The 11,815-nt window shown below is 40.7% G+C and overlaps 1 long non-coding RNA gene across 1 annotated transcript; it reads left to right on the top strand.

Moving 5' to 3' along the window:
* The first annotated feature begins 2,663 nt into the window (after nucleotides 1-2,663).
* On the top strand, nucleotides 2,664-3,152 carry LOC138913076 (uncharacterized). The gene is made up of 2 exons (XR_011418651.1): nucleotides 2,664-2,720; nucleotides 2,784-3,152. It is a non-coding gene; the product is annotated as an uncharacterized lncRNA (long non-coding RNA).
* The last annotated feature ends 8,663 nt before the right edge of the window (nucleotides 3,153-11,815 follow it).

The following is an 11,815-nucleotide window of genomic DNA, read 5'->3' as shown; positions in this document are numbered from 1 at the left end:
AACGGATGGTCCGTAAGGTTTTGCCGTTCCGAAAATTTCCCAGTTAGTCCGCCATCCAATTTTGACGGACTTTGACGGGCTCTTTTATGCGATAGTTAGGCGATGTTTTCTCGGTGCAACTCTGAATTCTTTCTCTTGACTGTGAAAATTGGAACGATGACTTCGAGAACAAATCAAATCGATGGCGGGAAAAAATTAAATAATGCTTCAGCTCATTGTTTTTTGTGTTTTTTTAATTATTTTTAGTTTGTTATGAGCGGAAAAGCATTCGCAAGCAGGTTGCTATGTGTGGGCCAAAATGTAAGCTGTTGTGCGTACGAAAACATCAATGTTTTCAGCAAAGTGTCAAAAAATGTTCTGCACTTCGTAAATATAACTAATATTAATAAAAAGTGTACATTGTACTCCTATAAAGGAAGAGGGGCCTGTGCCCCAAAAATCGCGAAAAAATTACCCTCGATGGGCCGCGATTTCTTAGGAATTTGCGTGCAGAAGATTATCGGCGGAAATGCATGGTTCTCTTGTAATTGCATTTCAAAGTTACGTGTTTTGCTATAAAAACAAAGTAGCATTTTCTAAGATTTTGAGGTGTTTTGTGACATTTTGCTATAAAAACATATGGGCTCTCCGTTTGCTGTCAAAATAAGAGGCGTTCGAAAAAACTCGACAAAAATGTGACATTGTTTTTATAGCAAGCCAGACCCCACAACCGTGAATTAAATATCCTCGATGGACCGTGATTCCTTAAGAGCTTGAGCGACCATGGTTAACCAACATATACAATTTTAAAATGAATCTTAAGAATTAACTATCCTCGGTGGACAGTGATTCCTTAAGAACTCGAATGACTGTAGATGACCAACATATGCTTGTCTTATAAAATTATTATAAAAGTAAAGTACAAGAAATCGCGGTTCAAGGAATGCAACTAATGCGCCGCAGACAAAAAATATTTAAAAACAAGAAAGGAAGTTAACTTCGGCCAGCCGAAGTTTATATACCCTTGCAGGTATGCCTACCTAAAATGTTGTTTTTACATTGTCAAAAATCAAAAAGCCTACTTTCTATAAGATTCACCTAAAGGTTACGTACATATGTCTTGGTCATCCATTTTCACTCCAGTTCTTAAGGTATCACCGAGGATATTTAATTCGCTGTTGTGGGGTCTGGCCTGCTATAAAAACAATTTCACATTTTTGTCGAATTTTATTATTTTGACAACAAACGAAAAGCCCATATGTTTTTATACCCTTGCAGAGGGTATTATAATTTTGGTCAGAAGTTTGTAACGCAGTGAAGGAGACGTTTCCGACCCCATAAAGTATATATATTCTTGATCAGGATCAATAGGGGAGTCGATATAGCCATGTCCGTCTGTCCGTCTGTCCGTCTGTCCGTCTGTCCGTCTGTTTCAATACCGTTTGCGAGCTCAGTTTAAAAGCTAGCGCCTTGAAACTTTCACAGTCGTCCTAAAACATGTGTACGCAGATCAAGTTTGAAAGCCGACCCGATCGGACGTCTATATCCTATAGCTCCCATAGGAACAATCGGATATAGCTTTCACAAAATGAAGATATTTCGCTCAGTGTAAGAGCTTTTGACATGAATCTTGTTCTTTTACGCATACCTTGATCAGGGTAAAAGCGCGTGCCGATCGGACGTCTATATCTTATAGCTCCCATAGGAACAATAGGGTGAAATCGTTCAAAATTTGACGTTTTTCAGGTTATTTCGCGCAAAATATAAGCTATTCCCATGAAACTTTCCAAATCGTATTTTTTTGTGCGTACCTTGATCAGGGTAAAAGCGCGTGCCGATCGGACGTCTATATCATATAGCTCCCATAGGAACAATAGGGTGAAAAATTTTAAATTTTTATTTTTTTCAATTATGGAATATTTTGTTGTTTATTAATTCATGTTGCTATTTTAGTCAAATCTGCAAGGGTATTAAAACTTCCGTCCTCGTTTATATTAAAATTATAGTAAAATGTCACAAAACATCTAAAAATCCTAGAAAATGTTACGATGTTTTTATAGCAAAACACGCAACTTTAAAATGCAATTACAAGAGAACCATGCATAAATTCATAAGAAATCGCGGTCCATCGAGGGTAATTTTTTCGCGGTTTTTGGGGCACAGGCCCCTCTTCTAGACTATTACCCTATAAAGTTCCAACGTTGCTATAAATTACCAAAAACAGCACAAATTTGGTTTTGTTTACAAATTTTTCATACTAATATTGGCTAGACAGAGGCTTAGTAAGAGCGGAGTGTGGGGTACGGGAGGTTAGGCTCTCCCCCAGTCAGCAATATATATGCATACTTGATGTAGGATATGTAATAAACGTTCAGATATGTTTTTAAACTATTTTCTTTATCTAATTATTGTATTATTCTACAATAGAATTAGGAGAACGAAATTTTACGACAGTTTTCCCGAGTTGAAATCCCCATTCGTTAACGTTGAGCTGAGCAACTGCTCTTCAGTCTGCTGTTATTGGATGGTAGATGGTGGATGGAGTTCTGTGGGAACACGAGTTTCACATTCGTCGAAAATCCCAACCGTTTCAAACGGATGGACTCTATGGGAAGAGGCTATTACCCCACCTGCTAAGTTACATAATTGCCGTGGGAAACGCTTAGCATGCAGAAAAGTTCCACGTGGCCGTCGGCACGCGCCGGATGCAGAAACAAGAAGATGACACCTATGGTGAAAAGGTGGATGCACTTGCGTGGCCTGATTTAAATACCGCTGACACACGGAAATTGGACACTTTGCAGGTGGATGCACTGGCGTTGCACTCTAACTTCACCATGTGGGAGTTCAAGCTGGGTGCATTGATGAGAAGGGATTCTGGATGGAACGGGAATTTAAATAGGAACGATGGAATTCACCTCTTTCCGATCTTAGTCCCGGCAAACCTTTATAAAGAGCCGCATCTGAAAAGGGAGGATCAGAAAAAAGAATCGGGCAAAAAGTAAAACAGTGAACCTAAAAGGCTAAGTTAACAGGATAGAAAAGGAATAAAGGATCCAAGGAAAGGCATAAGAACATAGTCCTTAACACTAAGGACATTCTTAGTCTTCCTGAGAAAAAAAAAAGAGAGGACGAAGCCAATCCTGACAATAGTCCTGCCAAAAAGGACTAAAGGATCCAGGAACAAGAAACAACAATATATAGTTGGTCCTGTCTAAACATATGCAATTTGGGAGGAAAGTCCTCCAAGGCCGACAACGACTCAGCTAACGTTGTCAACAATGTTCAAGTAGTTGATCACTCAGAACAGATTGATAAACTATACAACGTCCTGATCATTATTGCTGTCCTTTTGCTACTTAATGTGGCTATGAATGCATATGTAATGCACAAGCGCAATTTGAGGAAGAGATACACAGTGAACAATAGTGATATCGAACGCGCTCTGGGCTTAAATACCATTTCGCAGCAATAAGGAGAAATCAAAAAGAAAAAAAAAATAAACAATTATACCATAACATCAACAAAACCATGGGAGGAACGAACTCCAAGGACATAGATCCTAATTGCCAAATACAAATAATAGACCACAATCAACAAATCGCGGAAGTGTTCTATATTCTCGTTTTTATTGCCGTGCTTCATTTAATCCGAATCGCGATGAACATCCAAGCATTGCGAAAAGTACAACACAATCATCCGTTTGCAGTATAAGTGTGCCGAGAAGATAAGTGCATGAAACAGTAAACCGCCGACGGCGCCAAAGTATATTCCCATTGACACAACGGAATCGGAGTGGAGTGAAGACCCGTCTACCCGCGACAGTCGTGTGCCACGAAAAACGCTTGATCGGCGAAATTATATATTATTATTGTTGTGCGAACTTAATCTATGTATAACTTAGTGTAATAAGTGAAGTATAACCACATATTAATACCCCATAAGAGTGTAGACGTGCACAAATATATGTTTAACAATTCTTCAAGGTTACAGCCTATACAACAGTAAGGAGAGCTCTCTTCGCTGGAGATATTAGAGGGTGAGTTTTACGGAACCCAAGTTCCACTCTCTATATATTATTTCTTATTTATATATATATTTGTGCATATAAAGAATACATAATGTTAACTACGAAAGTTATTGCTAAAACTTATGAGAAGGATTCAGATTTCAATAGTCGATTTGAATATGTGTTAATGAAACGTTCACTTCCAATATTTGTTAGTGAATTCGAACAAAAATATATGGATTTATACAATCTAGATTTTTCTCCGATTCACCATTGTACTAACACTCAGAAAGCGATTGTTATATCTACTCTTCCGTTTACCAAGGTATATTCTGTCATTGAAGAAAATCAATTTCTCGGGAGAATTATGAAGTTTGTAATTGCTCGTAAATAATAAGTTCCGGGAATCAAATCTTTACTTTCATAGATTATCTTAAAGAATATTATCTTAATAAGTAGTGTAGCACCGTAATACGGAATATAATATTATTTTTAAATTTTACTATTAAGTACTCTTAAATACTTATACTTTTAAAATTATACTTAAAATATTAAGTGCCTCTAATTAACCTATATTTATAATAATATTAAGCATTTATATAATAAGTGCACGTTAATAAAATTTAGTTCTAACTGAGTAAGGTAACTACATTTAATGAGTTCTAATTATTAGCATACATTTTTATTATTGAACACTATTTTGTTAATTTACTTCATTACCTCTTAATTAATTTTAACTACTTTTAATATCCATGTTAATCATATGTATAGGTAATATTTCGATAATAGTGTAAACTCTGTATTCCGTTTTTTTTTTTCTATTAAATAAAATTTTCTTTTTCAGCGGGAGGTATCCGCTCTTATATTTGCATGTTCAAATATAAGCAGCCCACAGAGCCAGTGTCATAAACAAAGATTCTTAGCCTATACTTTATGATTTATTTCAATATATATTTATTAAAATTTATCGTGTGAGGAAAGTCTCAACATGAGTTGCTAGGTTCACGTTTAAAAGGGGGTGCTGATTCCACAAGTGAAGTAGGTCTAGAATAATGACGACGACTTCTTGACAGACGACATTAACATTAGGGGATCAGATTGCAAGGCTAGCACTGATCCAACGGCACACGATTTGTGAAAGGGGAGGGTAACAGCCACAAGCTGCCGATCGTATTTCGATTAAGTGCTCGAGTTAGCTATTCGGGAAACTTACGGGCAGCTAAGACAGATGACAGACGAAACAGACGATCTATATTATTTTTCCCAGGCACTTTTAATAATTCTTTCTGGTTATGCGGGAGAGGTGAGATGCTTACCAAGAACCCACCCCATCCGTCGAGCTCAGCCGGAAAAATGGTGCCTGAACATCGGACTCATCTCCCTCGGGCCATGTCCTCGGGACAGGGCCCTAATACGCCTACGTAACAGAAATGGCGCCCAACGTGGGGCATGTTTAATATCCCTAATTTACCTTTTTTAACTTTGGTAACAGTTTTGATTTCTAGCAGTACGAGATCGATGTATACTTAACGAAAATAGTCCAAGTGCGTGTAATTCCGTTTTCAGAAACCTGCAGTATCAGAAAGGGGATTTTATGCACGTTATTTAAAATATGTAGTTATAATAGAATAATTCTAAAAATTAATTTTCGTGCAATACCTGGTCCTTTGGTTAATACTACCTAAATTAGTGCAGACAAACTTTATAAATAACGTAAATAGACTGTAGTTGTTCTTTTTGGCCGACGCTGCCGGATGTACTAGGCCAAGCTAGGTACTCTTGTGAGGCTCGAGTCCAGGAAGAGCGGGAGCACAGACGATATGATGACGCACTCACAGCTAAAGCGGGTTTTATATAGTGTGTTATCCCCGATCTGGAGATGTGCGGTTACATCAGTCGTTTGTTGATCCAGGACTGAATGGGGGGATGGGGACTGACGGAAATCATACGGCCGACGCTGCCGGATGTACTAGGCCAAGCTAGGTACTCTTGTGAGGCTCGAGTCCAGAGAAATAGGGAAACTGTTGTAGACTCCGAACGTATCGGTCTGACAGCAGCAGGTGTAGACAACTACCAGATCAGTAGAGGTCATGGACGGATCTAACCTGATTTCCGACGACGGGCGGGGAGGGCTTCGGACGGATCTTTCTTGTAGGTGTAGCCAGTTCCACGTGCGAACCGCAGCCAAAGGGCTCCTTAGAAGAAGGAACAAGGGCTTGTTAGCTGAATGAAACCACGCGCGCAGAAGTTCAACTTGCACTCTTGGTTAGGGACCCTTTTTGATTTTATTCTGGGGCTTAAATACTGGACAGTTTCTTGACCGAAAAATAACTTACAGTAACTCAGCACCCCTAAATTAATTTTTATGTTGTATTCGATAATCTGTGTACAACATATATCCATGCGATAATATTCTATTGAAAAATAATTGCATATATTTATATTATATATACATATATTTTAATATATATAACCTTTCTCGTGAACTTACGTATGCTCTGATTCAGTCACGTCAACTATCAGAGGCTTGTACGCATCTACATTATATTTACTGTTGTATATTATCTACATACGACTCGCGAAAGGAAGTGTGATTCTAGGCGCTCGCGTATACTATATTTTCATTACATACGTATATACGTGTCAAGTAAAAGTACAAAGTGACAATGGCGGGGGCAAGAAAGAAAGTTTCGCTATACGCGGTACCACTTCCGGGTCGTCATACCAGAGCCACTGCTATGCGACAGGCTGCATTAGCCGCGGAAGCATCAGGAAGAGCTAGTAGGAATACTAGCACCAGCAGAGTTCCAGAGAAAAATACATCCCTAAGTTTTAATTCTAAAATTGATAACTTAGGCAATTTGGAAGATGTAGGAAGTGATGAAGGAGCTGTGGGAGGTGTAGACATAAATTTTGGACCCCCAAGAGGAAGATCTAGTATACTTCCGTTACCACAAAATGCACTCGCAGGAAATATAGCTTCTTCAAGAATCGAACGAATGATGTCTGCTTTGATAAAGCAAAACCATGAATTAAAAGAAACAGTCACTGGGATGAAAACTCAGATGACCGGGTTGCAGGCGCAAATGAATCAAACTCGAGGTGGTAATCAGTCGGATAGAGCAATTGGCACTCCAAATAATAACCCCGTGATAAATATGGGAGATAGCTTCTGGCGAACTCAGCAAACCCCGACACCAATAGCACCACCACCAGTACGCCTAAATAGGCATTCAATAGGCCAAAATAGTGTGCCACCACCAGCTGCACCAAGCTCATGGACGGAACACGATGCAAGAGCTGGGGAAGGAAATAACTACAACCGGAACAATCGAATAGTACGCTTAGATAAGTGGAACCTTAAGTTTGATGGATCAAGCAAGGGGATGACAGTAGAAAGTTTTTTGTTCCGCGTAGAGAGGCTACAAGAGATGTACGAAATCACACGCGAACAAGTATTCCGGGAATTCCATTGCCTACTGACAGGCGCTGCTGCAAAGTGGTATTGGCAACTAATGGAGGACAAGATGCATGAATACGAATTTGACTATTGTGGATTGACCCAGGAAATGCGCAGAGTGTTCTCCACATGTGACAATGACTTCGTTACAGTCAAGGAGTTAGTAGAGCGTCGTCAGGGATCCAACGAACCACTTGCGGATTATCTAGCAGAAATGCACAACTTGCATTTTAAAATGAGACAAAAAATTCCGGAGCCTGATCTAGTAAAGATCTTGAAAGGAAATCTCAATGCCACCATGGGACCTTTCCTTTTAATAACACCTACAAAATCAGTAGCAGAATTGAGAAGGCAAGGAGCCGAGGCAGAAAGATGGTTAAAAGGGAATCAGTCAAGGTCAAGGCGTGTGGATGAGATTGGGGGATACCCTGAATACCAGGATGAACCAGATCTGGCACTAGTAGAAGCCTATCAGCAAACCGTAGGCCAGAATACCGTAAAGACCAGGTGAAAAGCCAAGGGCATACAAACCAGAACTCAGGTCGGACAACATACCAGACCACTCAAACATGCGCGGCACCACTCCATTTACTTTCTTGCTTTAAATGCCATAAAGAAGTGGACTATTACCTCAAACATCCGACTGTGGAACCGAAATGTGGCTCCTATTTCCACGAAACCACCTGCAGAGTATGTGGTTTAAGAGATTCTGTAACCACATCTGCTCCGGTGTGTTTACAAACGAGTCTGCCGGCGAACAACGGGGTAACCACGCAGACGGAGTCCACCCCGAAACAATAAACATACCCACCCCAAAACAAATCTCCCCAGATAAAAGCCTTCCTCAAAGAGAGCAGGAGTACTACCAAATCAGGGAACGCATTTTTGAAGGCACAAAAGAACTAGATAATGCCACCCGAGACCACGGGAAAATACCTGGACGGCGAGCTGATGGTCATCGGCTTAAACAAAAGGTCATAGATACCGTGGTACATAAGCGAAATGACAACAGGCTTTTTGCCCAGACAAAAGTAGACGGAGAAGAAATAGTAGCCCTACTTGACTCTGGAGCTGGCGCAAACTGCATCGGAAAAGGTGCTGAAGCCTTCTTACAGAACCGAACTAAGAAGATATCAAAAATGGTCGGGCAAAATGTTCGCACCGCCAGCGGTGAAGAAAGTCAAGTCAAAGGAGCTATAGTTCTACCAGTCGAATGGGAAGGCGAAGTTAAGGATCTCGAATTTTTGATCGTGGCTGGGTTAAACCAAAGATTCTACTTTGGCATTGACTTCTGGATCGCTTTCGGCTTACCAGTCATAGGAAAGCGATGGAATGAGATAAAAAGTTCGCTTCCAATATCCGAAATCGATCTGGATGAAGGAACTCCGAAGCCCGAGACCACTTACACACCACACAAGCTTACGGCAACACAACTAGAGGAGTTGACCAAAGTCATAGATACAGGACTAGGCAAAACTGACCTAGAGGAACATATAATCAAAGTCACGGAAGAAGACTTGCCGATCAAGCAACGGCTTTACCCGATCCCACCAGCAAAACAAAAGCTGGTTTATGACGTATTGGATCGGATGTTAAAATTGGGTGTAATTGAGGAAAGCAACAGTAGCTGGAGTTCTCCAGTAACCCTAGTGCAGAAAGGTATTAAGAACAGGCTTTGCCTTGATGCTCGCAAAGTAAATACTCGGACTATCAAAGATGCTTACCCGTTACCACATATTAAAGGTCTTTTGAGCCGACTTCAAGAGACATACTACATTTCTGCAATAGATCTGAAAGATGCCTTTTGGCAAATACCCCTAGAAGCGAAAAGTCGCGAAAAGACAGCTTTTACAGTCCCAGGTCGACCTTTGTACCAATACACTGTAATGCCTTTCGGATTGTGCAATGCTGCACAAAGAATGTGCAGGCTGATGGACAAAGTAATTCCAGCTGCATTACGAGAACACGTATTCGTGTATTTGGATGATCTCCTGGTGTGTTCACCTACATTTGAAAAACACCTTGAAATGTTACGACAAGTTAGCAGCTGTCTACAACAAGCAAAACTAACCATCAATGTAGAAACAAGCAAGTTTTGCTATAGCCAAGCGCGATATTTAGGCTATGTTGTAGGTGGGGGATGCATCAAAACGGACGATACAAAAATTCAGGCAATACAAGAATTTCCTCAGCCACAATCTGCAAAGCAGATGAGGAGGTTTTTGGGCATGACAGGATGGTACCGACGCTTTATACAAAATTATGCAATAATTGCAGCACCTCTTCATGACTGTCTGAAGAAGGAGCGTCTTAAGAAATTTGAGATGCATGAAGAGGAAGTAAAGGCTTTTAGGGCTATCAGCTCCCGTTCTAATTACACCGGACTTCAAAAAACCATTTGTTATCCAGTGTGACGCTTCAAAAACAGGAGTCGGGGGGGTACTATTTCAAGTAGACGAGGCAGGTGGTGAACACCCCATAGCTTACATGTGTGCCAAACTAAATAAAGCACAGACTAACTACAGCATTACTGAGCTTGAATGCTACGCTGCAATTCTTAGCATTAGTAAATTTTGTGCATATGTAGAAGGAATGTCCTTCACGGTAGTTACCGATCATGCTAGCTTAAAATGGCTAATGAACCAAAAGGATTTATCCGGAAGATTAGCAAGGTGGAGTTTAAAATTACAGGCTTTGACTTCACAATAGAGCATCGCAAGGGATCCTTCAATGTGGTTCCCGATGCACCATCAAGAGTACATATGGATGAGGTTGCAATGGCCAACGCCAATACTATGGAATTGCACCTGGATCTAAATTCTGCAGAATTTCAATCGCCGGATTACGAAAAATTAATTCATACAATTGAAGAAAATGCAGGAAAAATTCTCGATACTGAGATAATCGAGGGATACGTTTATAAACGGATGGGCTTCACATCAAATGATGCCATAAGACATGACAGAGTTTGGAAACTCTGGGTCCCTACAGATCTACGATCTGATCTGGTATATAAGGCACACCATTCTATCACAGCCGAACACGGAGGATTACATAAGACCCTTGCAAGACTTAGACAGTTCTACTACTGGCCAGCTATGACCAACGACGTGCAGAAAGTAGTAACTGAATGTGAAATCTGCAAAGTCAGCAAAACCTCCAACAAAACAACAAGACCTCCAATGGGTAACCAACAGGTTACCGAAAGCCCAGTGCAAAGGTTGTACATTGACTTTATGGGCCCGTATCCCCGAACCAAAACTGGAAACACAGTAATATTCGTATGCTTGGATCATTTTTCGAAATTTGTATGGCTACAACCAATGCGACAAGCCGTTTCTGCCGAAGTCATCAAATTTTTGGAAACTCATATATTTCACCAATTTGGCGTACCTGAGTTTATACATTCAGACAACGGTAAGCAGTTTGTTGCGCAAGCTTTCACTGAACTCCTTGATAAATATGGTATACGACATGTGAGAACGGGGTTCTACTCCCCTCAAGCCAACGCGGCTGAAAGAGTAAACCCTTCAGTACTCCCTTCAGATCAGCGAAATTGGGATGTACAATTAAGCCGAATTGCTTGTACTCTCAGAAGTGGATTACATGAGTCCATCGGCATGGAACCATACTATGCGATGTTTGGAACACGCATGATCACCCATGGGACTGCGTACCCCATACTGAAAAAACTGGGAGGCATTCGATCCGCAAGTCCTGAAATATCGTTACCAGATAAAATGGACTTAGTGAGAGAAAAAGTGCGTCAAGGACTAAACCACAAAAAAAAAAAAACTCATGTTTCAAATTATGCAATAGCCCGGCTAGCGCAGTCGGTAGAACAGGATACGCTCAGGGTATGGGTCGAGGCCACACATTAAAGGACGCCACACTCGCAGATTTTGTGCTTCTTCTTACGAAACCACATCGATGATTTCGAGCCTGTTACATCTACCAAGTGTGACAACATCATCCGATAAAGACAACAATCAGTTATGTAAGTGATCATGCAGACAGCAGGTGCAAAAACAATAAGGTCACGTGTCAACCACTGTTGTCAATTACGTAAGAATATCTAACCCCACCTGCTAAGTTACATAATTGCCGTGAGAAACGCTTAGCATGCAGAAAAGTTCCACGTGGCCGTCGGCACGCGCCGGATGCAGAAACAAGAAGATGACACCTATGGTGAAAAGGTGGATGCACTTGCGTGGCCAGATTTAAATACCGCTGACACACGGAAATTGGACACTTTGCAGGTGGATGCACCGGCGTTGCACTCTAACTTCACCATGTGGGAGTTCAAGCTGGGTGCATTGATGAGAAGGGATTCTGGATGGAACGGGAATTTAAATAGGAACGATGGA

Source organism: Drosophila takahashii, chromosome 3L (genome assembly GCF_030179915.1).
Source record: "Drosophila takahashii strain IR98-3 E-12201 chromosome 3L, DtakHiC1v2, whole genome shotgun sequence".
Lineage (NCBI taxonomy): Eukaryota > Metazoa > Arthropoda > Insecta > Diptera > Drosophilidae > Drosophila > Drosophila takahashii.
The sequence above is the reverse complement of the archived record's forward strand: the minus strand, read 5'-3'. Positions and strand labels throughout refer to the sequence as shown.